Genomic DNA, 15918 nt, shown 5'->3' on the forward strand with positions numbered 1-15918 from the left:
CCCCAGTCTGTGTGTTTCTCTTAAAAAATTACCAAATATTTTAAGTAATCAGAACAGTACAGGTAGTCTATTTTTTAATGATGACCCCTTAACCTTTTCTAGAAGTAAAAATTATTGACAGTCCACAGTACAAAATCCAGGTTTTTTAAAAGTAACAAAACAATATGCATACAGAAGACAACCTTTCTTTAATTTTCCTCCATTAGAAGCCAACCCTTCCTACCATGGTGTTTCCCTCTCTGATGTTATTGCTCTTGCTGGCCTAGAAAACACATATTGGATTGTCCTGTCACCCCGTCTCTTCCATCAGATTCATCAACAACATGGAATCCAGAAACCAAACAGGTGTTGCAAAATTCTTTCTCATGGAGGTGACAGAGGATCCAGAACTGCAGCCCCTCCTCTTCAGCCTGTTCCTGTCCATGTACCTGGTCACCATCCTGGGAAACCTGCTCATCATCCTGGCTGTCATCTCTGACTCCCACCTCCACACCCCCATGTACTTCCTTCTCTCCAATCTGTCCTTTACCGACATCAGTTTAAGCACAACTACCATCCCCAAAATGCTGCTCAACATCCAAACACAGAATTGGAGCATCACTTATAAAGGCTGCCTCACCCAGGTCTTCCTGGTCCTGGTTTTCAATGATATGGAAAGTTGTCTTCTTGCAGTAATGGGTTATGACAGTTATGTGGCCATCTGTCACCCACTGAAGTACACAGTCATCATAAACATCCGTCTGTGTGGCCTGCTGACTCTACTCTCCATGTTCATAAGCATTGTGGATGCCCTGGTTCAGAGCCTGATGGTGCTGCAGCAGTCCTTTTGCACAGATATTGAAATCCCCTCTTCTCCTGTGAATCTGTCCAGGTCATCAAGGTTGCCTGTTCTGACGCCCTCATTAATAACATTCCGATATAATTTGCAAGTGGTATACATGGTACGATTCCTTTGTTTGGAATAATTTTCTTATACTCAAATTGTCTCCTCTGTTTTGAAAATGCCATCAGCAGGAGGAAGGCATAAAGCTTTTTCCACCTGTGGCTCTTACCTCTCAGTTTTGTCTTTGTACTATGGAACAAGTTTTGGGGTGTACACTAGTTCTGCAGTTACTGTCTCATCCTGAATCGCTGCAGTGGCTTTCAATGATGTACACTATGGTCCCTCCAATGATGAACCCCTTTATCTACAGCCTGAAGAACAGGGACAGGAAGGGAGCTTTGAGGGAACTCATCGGTAGGACACCTTCCCTTCTGTGACTGTGTCATCTGTTTTCGACTGAGGCTCCTAGAAAGAGTCAAAGAGACAGAAATACTGGGTGAGCTGTGGTTCCCGATTCTTGCTTTACCAAGATGTTTTATACGGACTAGCGAACATAATGGGTAAGTTCATTTTAACTTGGGGTTGAAAGCTGACTTTCTCATTGTACAGGTCTGTGATGTTTCATAAATACATTCGGTTTTCTAAGTTCAGTTTCTTTGTCTGGAGTCATCCTCTTAATTTTCCTTGAAAACTTCTGATGGATTTATTTATAAGAATATATCTAAGTTTTGCTTTTCTCATTCATCTTGTCTTTCAGTGTTTCTTACTCATCCCTGGAAGAGTCCACATGGAGAAATGTAATTGAATAAAATTCATTGTGTCAATGATGTCTTAGAGGATGGGCTGCAGTCTTAGGGCTCTCTTGCAAAACTTTTAAATGCATATTTATGAGGAAAGCTATTCTAGTGAGAATCACTTTACTTTGTGAAGTTGTTGACTGTAAAAAGCACAAAAGGGGAATGTTGGTAAGAATCACACCTTCACTTTCCCCATAGGCACACACACACAAAAATGGGCCATCAGTCAGAATTGTACTTGTGGGTATGGGGATAAGCACATTGGGGTTTTAAAGGAGAATCAAAGGATTGTCTAGACAGCCTTTTGTTCTGGTCATCATTGCAGGTTGAGAAAGTGGTGTTATTTTCAGCATGGCATGTAAGAAACAGCTCCCTACCTGGCCGCCTAGATGGATTCTAGCCCAGAGCTTTTCACATTGATTGCCATGGAACACCAGCAGAGATATATCACCTGTGGCCTTTGCTCAAAGGTCCAGTTCCCTAACCTCACCCAAAAAATAATGATTTGGAATCCCTTGGGCTGGTGAGTTACCTCGGTTAGTTAGAATGTGGAGCAGATTTTGAATCTCTGTGTATATATGAAGGGATGGGCATTTTTAATCGGCACTGTGTGAGTATCTGATAATCTCTGTTGTCTGACATGCATGACTCTTAAATATTAGAAGATCGCATGAGAAAGTATTCAGAATTAAGAATGTATAAGGCCTTTCTCATGTTTATTAGTGAAAATAACATACACAAAGAGTGCATAAATCCTCTCTGTAGTTCTCAAAGAATAGTAACACAATAAAAATTCATATCACTTCTCAGAGGTTAAAAGTATAGCAGTGGCATCCCCATAGAATCTACCTGAAGTGTTTTCCATTCACAACAGCTTCTCCCTTCACGGTGGTCAACACTGTCCTGAAATTGTATTTATTATTTTGTTAGATATTTTTTTCCATTAGATTGTCTCCTATGAAATTATCAGTATTTGAACTTATTTGCTCAAGCAAACTAGCAGTAGGGTTAAAACTCATTGTGTATCACTGTTTTTGTCCAGTTTATAATTTGCCTTTTTTCAAACCTGTTAAAAGTTTAATCTTAATGTGTGAATTTTATTTCCTGATTGTTTTGTCGGTACTGCACTTTAGATATTCTATGTTGTTCTGTGTACAGAACTGATTTATTTACAATACTCTCTTTTAAAATAATGCATGGTATCTTGTCAAATTGAAATACTTTCTGATATTGATGAAAATTTTGTTTGTAATTATTTTTTGCTATTACAAATAAATCTGTTGAATATTCTTGTTTGTGTGTTCTGGTGGTAAAGAGATAGAGTTTTGCTGTTTGGACAGAATTACTGGTATAAGGGAGGACATATTTTCCTGTGGGTAGTTCCAATTGTAATCCTATATGATTAAACCAATTTATAGCATGTTAAAATTTCTATATCTTGTTCTCGATATCCTAGTGTATGGTCATCTTTGTACTTGACCCTGGTGCCTGGCTATGAGACTCTTGCAGAGGAGATGGAGATCCCAAAGGCTACATCTCTAATCTAACGGTGTTTCTTTAGTTACCTGTGAAATATTTTAAAATGTGCAGAAGAGCAGGACAGGTGCACATATAACTATTTCCAGAATTAGTAAATTTTGACACTTGCCATAATAGTTCTCTTCTCAAAGTAAAAACATAGTATTCATAGCAAAGACATTCTATTTGTATTCTTCATTCTCCTCCTTCCAATTCCAGAGGAAACCTCAGTCTTAAATTTGTTGGGGCCCTAGGCACTGTGTTAAACTCTGTGTGTGTGTGTGTGTGTGTGTGTGTGCATGCATGTGATGTAAATGCCCGTAAGTTTGAGAAGCTATAAATAAATCGTGAGGTTGTAAGACAATGGAATACAGTGAAGGAGTTGGAAGACAAGGAAGCAGAGTGAAATGTACTGACTGATAAGTCACTAAGTGTATTTTCTTAAAAAAAATCAATTGGAAAATGACACATATAATACATGCAATTTTAAGATGCAAAGTGGTAGCATTGTTTATTTTAGGATCACAAAAATATATTGAAACTGCAAGGGAATAATACTAATTTTAGAGTAGCAGTCCCATGTGGGAGAGGAAAGGGATTGAGAATGTGAAAAAAATGAGCAGGGAGGTGTTCAAATAAATTTGTGTTATTTTATTTTTGTAGAATGCCTAATGTATGTTTGAAAACATTTTATTGTCTAAATTTAAGGTGTACAACACTACATAGTGAAGTGATTACTATAGTCACGCAAATTATCATATCCATTTTCTCACATAGTTACCTTTCTTTTATCCTTTTCTTTTCATTTTTTTCTTTCCTTTTTTTTTTTCTTTTTGATGGTCAAAGTACCTAAAATCTACCCTCATAGTGATTTTGTGGTATATGGTACTATTAACTATAGTTATCGTGATGTACATTATGTCTCTGGACTGATTCATCTTCCATAACTACAACTCTGTACCCTTTTACCTACATCTCCCTATTTCCCAGGACCCCATTCTCCTGTTAACCATCACTCTCCTCTCTGTTTGTATGCATTTGATTTTTTTTTTTTTTTTTTTTTTTTTTTTTGCTGTTTTTAAGATTTCACGTGTAAGTGAGATCATGCAGTATTTTTCTGTGTCTGGCTTATTTCACTTAATATAACATCCTCTATGTCTGTACATTGTTGCAAATGGCAGAATATCCTCTGTTTTAAGGCTGAATAATATTCCATTATATATACAAGGGTATTTTTGAAAAGATCGTGGAAAAATGGAATTAAAAGAGAATATGAATCTTTCCATGAACTTGTTGAAGACCCCTTATATATTCACACGTACCTCTCACATTTTCTTTGTCAATTTATCTGTCAACAGACACTTTAGGCTGTTCCATATTTGCCTATTGTGAAAAAATGCTGCAATGAAAAAGACAGTGTAGATATTTCTCTGAGTGGTGATTTCACTTCCTCTGGGTATATATGCAAAGAGGGATTGCTGGGTCCTATGATTGTTCGGTTTTTAGTTTCTTTAGGATCCTGCATACTGCTTTCCACATTGGCGACACTAACCTGCATTTCAGTCAGCAGTGTACTAGCGTCCCTCTTTCTCCATGCCAATGCGGACACTTGTCTTTTTGATAAGAGTGTTGACATGACATTGTGCAAGAGTGATTTCATCTGGAAGAAATTCATGTTGTGGTTTTGATTTTGTAGATTTACCTTTTTAAGATCCTTTTCTTCCTACGTATTTATTTATATTTTGATTTTCAGATTCTATTTGAATTGATATGGTTTTCTCTTTCTTTTTTTATTTTTTAATTTTATTTATTTGTTTCTTTATTTATTTGTTTCTTTACTTATTTATTTTGGTGTAAAGAAAATTTCTCCATTTATTGAGACCACACATTACCCAACGGCCACCAATTTCTTTCTGTTTTTATTTTTTTCAAATTATAAAAATCTTTTATTAATTTGAACAATTCTTTTTCTTTTTATTATTAAGAATATTCATGGGCTGACAATTAGCTTTGTCTTTCATGAATATTCCATCTTCTTTTTAAATCAGAAATTTTATATTACCTTAATCCTCAGTACCATAATTGTTCAGTAGTTGTTTCAAGTATAAGTTACTTTTTTCAATATTAAACAATGTAATCATTTTTTGTGGGTGGCCCTTTACTAATTTCTCACTAATCTTCTCTCCCCTTTCCCCAATCCTAACACTGGTACCCTCAGTTCTGTTCTCTCCTTTTCAAAGTTCAACGAATTATGACGATTGTCGTATCATCAAGTGGAAGGGATACTTGCACTCCCATGTTTACTGTAGCTGTATTTACAATAGCCAAGATTTGGAACCAACCTAAATATCCGTTGATGGACGACTGGTTGGATAAGAAAAATGTGGTACATCTACACAATGGAATACTACTCAGCCATAAAAAAGAATGAAATTCTGCCATTTGCAGCAACATGGATGAACTTAGGGAATATTATCTTAATTAAAATAAGCCAGTCACAGAAAGAAAAGTACCACATCTACTCACTCATAAATGGGAGCTAAAATAAATTTAAAAAGTAAGATAGATTTATCTTTCATTCTATCCATGTACTCTCTCTTTCTCCTCTAGCAGGTACACAGTTGCCCTGACTAATCCTACAACCTCTAGCCTTCCATCTAATGAATTCCATCTAATGACGGATTCCTAACAATATTGAGAATATAAAAAATCCAGTCATCAAGGCAGCTAGAAGTTTGGTTCAGTTCTTCCCTGGATGCTTTCTGAAACTCTCAGCTGTTCTAAGTCCACAGTTATGGGTCCAGGCTGTGTTCACAACTTTGTATCTATGCACATTTCTCTATAACAAAACTTCACTTAAGCCCTTTTTAATATTTTAAAATATTTTACATTTTATGTGCTTTTTATATTTCATATGTTTATGTCCTTTTGTATTTTGTCTATTATTTTATGAGTTTGATGGGAATGGGGTTAGGACAGTGAAGGATGATATTAGGACATAATCCTGTCTCATGTGGGCTTTAATATATTAAGAAAATTGTTGGTCAATAATGTTCATACAGAAACAGAAAATAATTTGATAAGCATATGAAAATCTTGAAATCATTACAAATAAAAAAAATAATTTTAATATTGAAATGCTAATATTATCCTATTAACATGAAGTACCATCCCCAACTTATTAAGTAATGGATGAAATCTTACTAAATATATGGAGATTATGCTTGTACGCTCATGCTTTCCCATGACATTGTAATTTCCCATAACTCTATTAAAGATAAAGTCTTATAAATTCAGCCCACAGTTTCCTGATGTGAAGGAAAAATATGAATTGAAATTATTGTGATAAAATTAGCAAAGATGGTTATAAAAGCCTAAAAAGGGAGTAACAGATCTCTCTGTATTAACCAGACAAGGAGCTTTCACAGAAAATAGATTGGAATCTGCTGTATAAAATTTGCACTATGTATATTAGGGATCAGAAAACATTCAATGACTCTTAGAAAAACATCTGAGTGTTCACATTTTAAAAAATCATTTACATTTATTTTATAATTTATCACTTATCCCATATATAAGTTGTATTTTCACACTATAAATTTGTATCAGACTTCCTGATATCATTAATTAGTGCTGCCTTCATTCATTCCTAAGAAAAGACTGAAGTCCAAAGAGAGAAGGATGAGTATTCACCTGTGCAGGGTGTGAGGATGAGCAGGCACAGGTGGAGGAAAGTATGTGGTGCACACCTGGCCTTACAGGGTCAGACAAGCAGCCATCCTGAATCCCTCCCTTCCAGAATCTTGGTCTCTAAGGATTTGCAGTGTCCTGGGATCAGAGTGACAGTAAAATTCATTGGCTAATGAGGAGCTTTGGATATTGAGCCTCTGGGGATACAGAGACTGCAATGTGCCTGTGACCACCTCATTCAGTAGTCATAACTCAGCAAAGCAGTAGCCCCATCTGAGCCTCCTCCCATAGATGATCTCATCTGTCCAGGAGCCTGGTGCCTCACTCAGTTCCTCTGCACTTCCTAAGGACAAATCTTCTATGTGGTGCACACAGACATGTCAAGCATCATACCACTGTGATGCCAACCAGGTAACCAATAATCCCTTAGTTAATGTTTGGAATAGAGGGCAGGTATTTTACCACCAGTTCACCCAGGGGAAGGTGTAAAGAGAGTACATCAGACGATTAGACTGAAGTCACCTGTAAGTCTCCTGCACAGCTGTCTGTCCTCTTTACATATTTCCTTGTACCGTTGCACCAATATTCAAGCACCTCTTATCTATCAATGTGTTAGTTACTCTCTACTATGGCCAGGAGCATTTTCCTACTGAGTAGAAATGTGCATTTCCTAAAATAGGATGACTGCTAATAATTTCACTAAGATTACTAGCATAATATTTGGTAAATTTCACCTTATCTTCCCATTCCTGATTCTTGCATACATTTGTGTTGTCTCTGTTTCCTCACTCTGAGGTCTCTAGGATTGCAGACATAATCTTTAAGCTGTCTCTCTAGTCTGTTTTTCTTTAAAATTACAAAATATTTTATATGATCAGAATAACATAGAAAGTATAATTTTCAGAAACTGACCACTCTTTAACTATTTCTAGAACTAACAATTGTTGATGCTCTGGTACAGTAGCTTTGTGCCTTTATTACAGTAACAATATAAAATGCAAGAATTCCTTTTGTTTTCCTCTATAGTAGTCTCTTTTCTTTCCCAAGATGGTGTTTGCCTGTGGTGATGCTGCTCCTGCTGATCTAGAAATACATATTTGATTGTCTTGTCACCCCAGCTCTTCCATCAGATTCATCAACAATTTGGAAACTGGAAACCAAACAGCTGTTTCAGAATTCCTTCTCATGAAGGTGACAGAGGATCCAAACTGCAGCCCCTTCTCTTCAGCCTGTTCCTGTCCATGCACCTGGTCACCACCCTGGGAAATCTGCTCATCATTGTGGCTGTCCTCTGTAACTCTCAGCTGCACACACCCATGAACTTCTTCCTGTCCCATCTGTCCTTCATCAACATCTGTTTAAGCACAACTACAATCCCAAAGATGTTGGTAAATATCCAAGCACAAAGTCAGACCATCCCTTACACAGGCTGACTCACCCAGATCTGCTTTGTCCTGGTTGTTCCCAGCTTGGCAAGTTTTCTTTTTGCAATAATGGCTTATGACCACTATGTGTCCATTTGTCACCCTCTCAGGTACACAGTCATCACAAACCCCTGCCTCTGTCGTCTGCTGATTCTAGTCTACCTGTTCATTTGCATAGTGGATTCCCAGCTCCACAGTCTGATGCTGCTGCAGCTGTCTTTCCACACAGATGTTGATATCCCCCTCTTCTTCTGTGAAGTTGTCAAGTCATCATGCTTGCCTGTTCGGATACCCTCATCAATAATATCCTGATATATTCTGCAATGAGCATATTTGGTGGTATTCCACTGTCTGGAGTCATTTTTTCTTATGCTCCGATAGTATCCTCTGTTTCGACAATGCCATCATGGAGCAGAAAGTTCAAAGCTGTTTTCCACCTGTGGGTCCCACCTCTCAGTTGTTTCCTTGTTTTATGGGACAAGTTTGGGAGCATGTATTAGTTCTGCAGTTTGTGACTCTTCAAGAAAGACTGCAGTGGCTTCAATGATGTACAGTGTGGTCACTCCCATAATGAACCCCTTCATCTACCGTCTGAGGAACAGGGACATGAAGGAAGCCCTGAGAAACCTCATTGGCAGGACACCTTCTTTTCTCTAATTGTGTCATCTGCTCTGGACTGGGATTTCAGAAAGTGTCAAAGTGACAGAAATGCTCGGTTAACCACAATGGCCAAATGTACAGTCCCAAGTTCTTCCAGAGTGACTAGATAGCTTAAATGGTGAGTTCCTTTTAAATTCCTGTTGATCTTCTCTCACTCATTGTATAGCTCTGTGATTTTACAAAAATGAGTTCCATTCTCTAAGCTCAGTTTCTCTGGTTGGAATCCATGGAGTCTGAACCTGAGGCAAGGGTTGTAGTAATTTTGTTGGAATGCTCTCAGAAGAAAAATATAAAGTTGGAAAGTTCAAGGAAAGAATCCCAACAAGGCTGTGGTCACAGCAGAGATTAAATTCTGACTCATTCCATGGTAATGACCATGTGAATTGCACTCCAGAGTTAAGCTATCATGAGACATGAAAGATGGTCTTTAATACAATTCAGTAGTTCTCAAGACTGGTCATTTGTAAACTGTGTCTGTCCAGGGCAATTTTGGTTTCGATCACACTCAGTTTTGTCCTCTAAAAAATTTCTATAATTAGATTATCTCAGTAGTTTGAGATTGTTGTGGAACATTTTCTCTTGATCAGTGAATAAGCCCTTGTTTCTAATTAGAGAGAAAAACTATGTTTATTTCTTTTATTTTTATTTATTTGTTTGTTTGTTTTTATTTGAACTTCTCAGTATACATTGTAGTTAATTTTCATGTACCTTTACCTGTTCTTCTTTGTTCCATCCCTCTCTCCCCTATCCCCCACTATGTCATATCTGTTCACTTGTCTTAAGTTCAAGGAATTGTTGTGATTGTTGTGTCTTCTTTCCCCCCCCCACCCTTTATTTGTTTGTATACTTATTTATTTATTTTTAGCTCCCACCAATAAGTGAGAACACATGGTATTTCCCTTTCTGTGCCAGACTTGGTTCACTCAATATAATTTTCTCTAAGTCCATCCATGTTCTTGCGAATGGAAGTATTTCATTCTTTTTTGTAGCAGAGTAGTATTTCATTATGTAGATGTACCACAGTTTCCTTATCCACTCATCTTATGATAGACATTTGGGCTGGATCTAACTCTTGGCTATTGTAAATAGCACTGCAATAAACATGGGAGTGCAGGTACCCCTTCAGCATGATAATAGCTAATATCCAAAAGACAGAATGATACATGCTGATGAGGTTGTGGAGAAAAAGGAACGCTCATACACTGTTGGTGGGACTGCAAACTGGTGCAGCATTTATGGAAAATTGTATGGAAGTTTCCTCAAACAATTACAGTTAGATCTACGTATGACCCAGCTATTCCACTGCTGGGAATATACCCAGAAGAATGGAAGTCATCATGCCAAAGGGATACCTGTACTTCAATGTTTCTTGCAGCACTATTTACAGTAGCCAAGAGTTGGAACCAGCCCATATATCCATCATCAGATGAGTGGCTAAGAAAAGTGTGATATATCTATACAATGGAATTCTACTCTGCTGTAAACAATAGTAAAATACTGCCATTTGCAACCACATGGATGGACTTAGAGAAAATTATATTAAGTGAAATAAGACAAGCACAGAAAGGGAAATACCACATGTTCTCACTTATGTGTGGGAGCTACAAATAAACAAATAAATAGAGACAAACAAATAAAGGGTGGTAGGTGGTGAAGAAGACACAACAATTCCTTGAAATTGTTAAGAGAAGTGAAGAGACATGATGTGGGCGGGAGAGGAAAGGGGGAGGAGGAAGAGGAATGAGTCACAAAAATCAACTATAATGTATATTGAGAAGTGAAAACAAATTAAAAAAGAGATGGTGTATTTCTATAAAAAATAAAAAGAATTACAAGTAGTATAAACTCAAAGACACACTCACCAAGGATTTATCATCAAACTGCCAAAGATAAAGACAAAGGGAGAATCTTGAAAGTAGCAAGAGAGAAGAGACTTATCACCTACAAAGGATACTCAGTAAGACTAACGTTCCCTTTCTCTTCAGAATTATGAAGAAAGGAAACTAGTGTAATGACAAATTTAGACTGCTGAAACAAAAAATTTCTCAACCAGGAATTTTAGATCTTCCAAAGTTGTTTTCCAAGAAATTGAGAGATAAGTAAGATTTTCTAAGATAAACAAAAGCTGAGGGGAGTTCATTATCACTCGGTCTGCTCTACAAAGCTGGGTAAAGGGAGTCCTTCAGGTTGCAATGAAACAATATTAGACAGAACTCAAACCTGCATGAAAAAATAACTACTTCTGATAAGATAAATAATTAACAAATAAAAAGCCACTGTTGTTGTATTTTTAATTTGTAACTCCACTTTTTATGTTCTGTAGGATTTAGAAGACAAACGCATAAAAGTTTATAAAACTATCTTATTGAGGAGCAATACCTAAAGATTTATATTGAGTTAATAACAACATATAGAGGGAGGACATAAATTCTGTACTAGAGCAAAGTTTTCACATGTAATTGAAGTTAAAGTGCTGTCAATTTGATCTATATTATAAGTTGAGAATGCTCAATGTAATACCCATGTAAAGAAAATTTTTAATATATGCAGAAAAGGAAAGGAGAAAAAATGTAAAAGGTTTACTACAAAAAATCAGTAAGACACAAAATAAAGCAGTAATAGAGGAGTTAAGGGGGTAAATAGTAAAACATACAGAAAAAAAAACCCAAAATAGCATAAATAAGTCTCTTCTTATCAGTAATTTCTTTAAAATTAAATGATCTAAACTTTACAATCAAAAAGCAGAAGTTGGTAGTATAAATTTTAAAAAACAAAATCAAAGTATGTTTTATCTATGAGGAACTCACTTTCTGTTAAAAAAATAAAAAGTGAGAGAATAGAATGAGGTGTTTCATGTAAACAGCAACAAAAGGTGGGTGGAGTGGCTATACTGATAAAACAAAATAGACTTTAGGTCAACACTATTAAAATAGACAGATATGCATATTGATAAAAGGATTAATTCGTAGAGATAATATGACAATTATAAACATATATGCATCGATCAACAGGACATTACAATACATTAAACATTGACAAATTAAACTGTGTAAAAACTAAGCATGTGTCCATGAATAAAACTATAAAGGATATAAAAAAAAACACATACTAAAGAAGAAATTTGCAATGCATATGTCTGGAATGGAGACCAATATCCTAATTATATAAAGAATGCATATGAATTAATAAGAAAAGATAAACAGTTCAGTACAAATACTGCAGACATTTAATAGAAGAGAAAATAAAGGGCCTCAAAATATGTGAAAAGACCCTCAACCATATAATTATAAGAGATACGCAAGTAAATGTAATAATTTTAAAACCACTAGATTTTCAGTATAAACAAACCTGGTGGGCCACGATATGGATCACCAAGAATATTTAATGTATATGTAAGTTGGTCATTTACTTAGAAAACCTTTGAAAATAGTGAAAGAAGAACAGGTACAACCTTATGTGCCAAAATTTTCTCATAACTATTAACCTCTCTCTCATTTCCACCAGGAGACAAACATAAAACATTCAAACATATTCATTTGTAATGACAGAAAAATATATAAAAACAAAATTTGCATCAGTATCAGAAAGGATCTCAGTGTTGAGAAATCAACATACATAATGTAAAAATACATAATATTGGAAATAAATTAATTATGGCTACACCCAGCAACATGATTGAATGCTAAAAGTGCAATACTGAGAAAACAATAATGGTAGAAAATTCATGCATTAAGATTACACTTTGCACAAATTTGAGTACAGAAAATTAGAAATTGGACAGGAACATACAAGCATGATTTGACGACATTTAATCCTATTGCCAGTTTCATATGGCAATTTTATAGAATTCAACCTAAAAGAACATCATACAAAATGATAAATACAGATCTCAGGATAGAGTTTGCTGCTGAGAGAGGACAGGGTGATGTGAGGGACAGACCCTTCAGGTAGATCCTGTGCTGATGACATTGATTTACTTTTAAACCCTGAATTGTTCATCTGTTTTCATTATGTTACTTTTATTTCAGAATTACAGGTAGGTCTTATGGACCACTTTGCATATGTTAATTTCCAAGTAAAATTGAGGAAATGACTTCCATTATTACAAATTCAAAATACATTCTCCAATGATATTCTAATACGGAAGTCATAGATGTCAAACTCGGAGGTCATCAGAATCTCACGAAATACGTACAAATAATGCTCATCACTCACATATCTCTCGAGAGATTCAAAGTCATTATTTTTTGAGTGAGGATATGGGCAAAGCTCTCAGGTGATTTATCTCTGCAGGGGTTCCATAGACATCAATGGAAGAAGCTCTGCTCTAGAAGACTCCTTGGATGCCAGGCAGGGAGCTGTTTCCTAGGAGTGGTGCTGAAAGTACTGCTACCCTCTCAACCTCCAATGACAACAACAACAGAAGGTTTTCCAACCAATGCTTTCATTTTCCTTCGAGACCTCTGCTGTTTTAATCCCTCATCCACAGAGACAATTCTGTCTGATGGTCCCACTTTTTTGAGCTTCTGTAAAAGGTGAGATCTTTAATCTTGCCAAACTCCCTTTTCTCCTGTCTTGTCTTAGACTCAACATCTCTTCTCAAAGTAAAGCAGTTTTCCATAGAATAACCTTCCCATACAGATACATTAAGAACTTTTGCATGGGAGTCCTAGACTGCAATCAATCCTATAAGACTTCAATGATACAATTAATTTTATCCACTTACGATTCTCTATATGAACTCCATTAGAGAGGAGTAAAAAACACAGCAGGATAAGATAACTGAAAAAAGTGAAAGCTCATACACATTCTTACAAATAAATCAATGGCAAAATGTCAAAGTAAATGAGATTCCAAAAGATAATTAACTTTGCCCCGCCCAACTAATAATTATTATTTTTAATATTACTCAGACTGGAAAGGACAGCTGATAAATTTCACAATAAAAGGAAAAAAATCTAATTGCTGAAGTAATAAAGATACCATAGACCATAGATTTTCAAGATTATAAATATAGGCAAGATATGGAACCCAATGATACTACTTAAATTTTACTGAGTACTTATTAGGTACCAGGAATTGTACTGACTGTTTATAGTGTTTGTGGGAGTGAACTCCCAACAGGAATTATACTGCGTATGGGCAGCCTAAGGCTGATATAGTGATAATTTTCCCTACACCATGAGTTAGATTAATAAAGGGGCATATAATCCAATTCTCAGTAATGAGATTGGAGGGCCAATCTTCTGGATGAATTTGTGTGATATTAACTATCAATAGACCTAGGGAAGGGGAGCCCGATTTCTGCCTCTGTACCTCACATGCATACAGTCCCAGCAGCAATATGGGTCCATGAGGGGAATCACAGTGGGATAAAACCTCCCCGTGGAGGAGGAAATAAGTTTTCCTCTACATTCCCTATCTCTGAAAACATTGAATAAAAGATAATTATCTTTATTATCTGTGAACAATTAAATATAGTTTCTTTCTCTTGTTAGGAACAAAGCCTTCCTAACAGATAAACATAAAATGTTTCCCAACAATCTCAAACCCACTGAGATGACCCAATTATAGAAATTTTTTAGATGGCAAAACTGAGTGTAATGGATACGAGATTGCCCTGGACAGACACAGTTTACAAGTGACCCATCTTGAGAACTACTGAATAGTGTTAAAGATCATCTCTTATGTCTCATGATAGCTTAACTCTGGAGTGCAATTCACATGGTCATAACCATGGAATGAGCCAGAATTTAATCTCTGCTTTGACCACAGCCTTTTTGGGATCCTTTCCTTGACCTATCCAACTTTTTGCATTATTCATCTGAGAACATTCCAACAAAATCATTACAACCCTTGCCTCAGATTCAGACTCCATGGATTCCAAAAAGAGAAACTGAGCTTAGAGAATGGAAGTTATTTTTCTAAAATCACAGAGCTATACAGTGAGTGAAGATGAATAGCCAATTTAAAATGAACTTACCAATTAAGCTATCTAGTCACTCTAGAAGAATATAGGGATTATACAGTCAGGCGCTGTGGCTAACCCAGCATTTCTGTCACTTTGACTCATTCTGAAACCCCAGTTCAAAACAAATGACACAATTAGAGAAAAGAAGGTGTCCTGCCAGTGAGCTTCCTCAGGGCCTCTTTCATGCCCCTGTTCTTCAGACTGTCGATGAAGAGATTCATTATGGGACGGACCACATTGTACATCATCGAAACCACTGCAGTCTTCCTTGATGAGTCAAAAATGGCATAACTAATGTAACCTCCAAACCTGTCCCATAGAACAAGGAAACAACTGAGAGGTGGGACCCACAGGTGGAAGAAGCTTTGCACTTACTGCCTGATGATGGCATTTTCAAAACAGGGGATACTATCTGAGTATAAGAAAAAATGACTCCAGACAGTGGAATACCACCAAATATGCTCATTGCAGAATATATCAGGATATTATTGATGAGGGCATCAGAACAGGTGAGCTTGGTGACTTGTACAACTTCACAGAAGAAGAGGGGGATTTCAACATCTGTGCAGAAAGACAGCTGCAGCAGCATCAGAGTGTGGAGCAAGGAATCCACTATGCAAATGAACAATGTGAGTAGAATCAGCAGACCACAGAGGTGGGGGTTCATGATGACCGTGTACCTCAGTGGGTGACAAATGGCCACATAGTGGTCATAAGCCATGGCTGCAAGAAGAAAACTTTCCAAGCTAGCAAAAACCAGGACAAAGCAGGTCTGTGTGAGGCAGCCAAAATTAGTGATGCTCTGACTTTGTGCTTGGATATTTACCAACATCTGTGCGATTATAGTTGTACTTAAACAGATGTCAGTGAAGGACAGATTGGACAGGAAGCAGTACATGGGTGTGTGCAGCTGAGAGTCACAGAGGACAGCCAGGATGATGAGAAGGTTTCCAAGGATGAAGAGGAGGGGTCTGGATCCTCTGTCACCTCCATGAGAAGGAATTCTGAAACACCTGTTTGGTTTCTGGTTTCCAT

General features: G+C 36.7%; 3 pseudogenes; 2 read left to right on the forward strand and 1 right to left on the reverse strand.

The window, feature by feature from the left end:
* Nucleotides 1-323: 323 nt before the first annotated feature.
* LOC134387558 (olfactory receptor 7G1-like) lies at nt 324-1260 on the forward strand (annotated as a pseudogene).
* Nucleotides 1261-2009: 749 nt separating this feature from the next.
* LOC134387559 (olfactory receptor 7G1-like) lies at nt 2010-8909 on the forward strand (annotated as a pseudogene).
* Nucleotides 8910-15017: 6108 nt separating this feature from the next.
* Nucleotides 15018-15918, reverse strand: LOC134389114 (olfactory receptor 7G2-like; annotated as a pseudogene).

Source organism: Cynocephalus volans, chromosome 10 (assembly GCF_027409185.1).
Source record: "Cynocephalus volans isolate mCynVol1 chromosome 10, mCynVol1.pri, whole genome shotgun sequence".
In the NCBI taxonomy this organism is placed as follows: domain Eukaryota; kingdom Metazoa; phylum Chordata; class Mammalia; order Dermoptera; family Cynocephalidae; genus Cynocephalus; species Cynocephalus volans.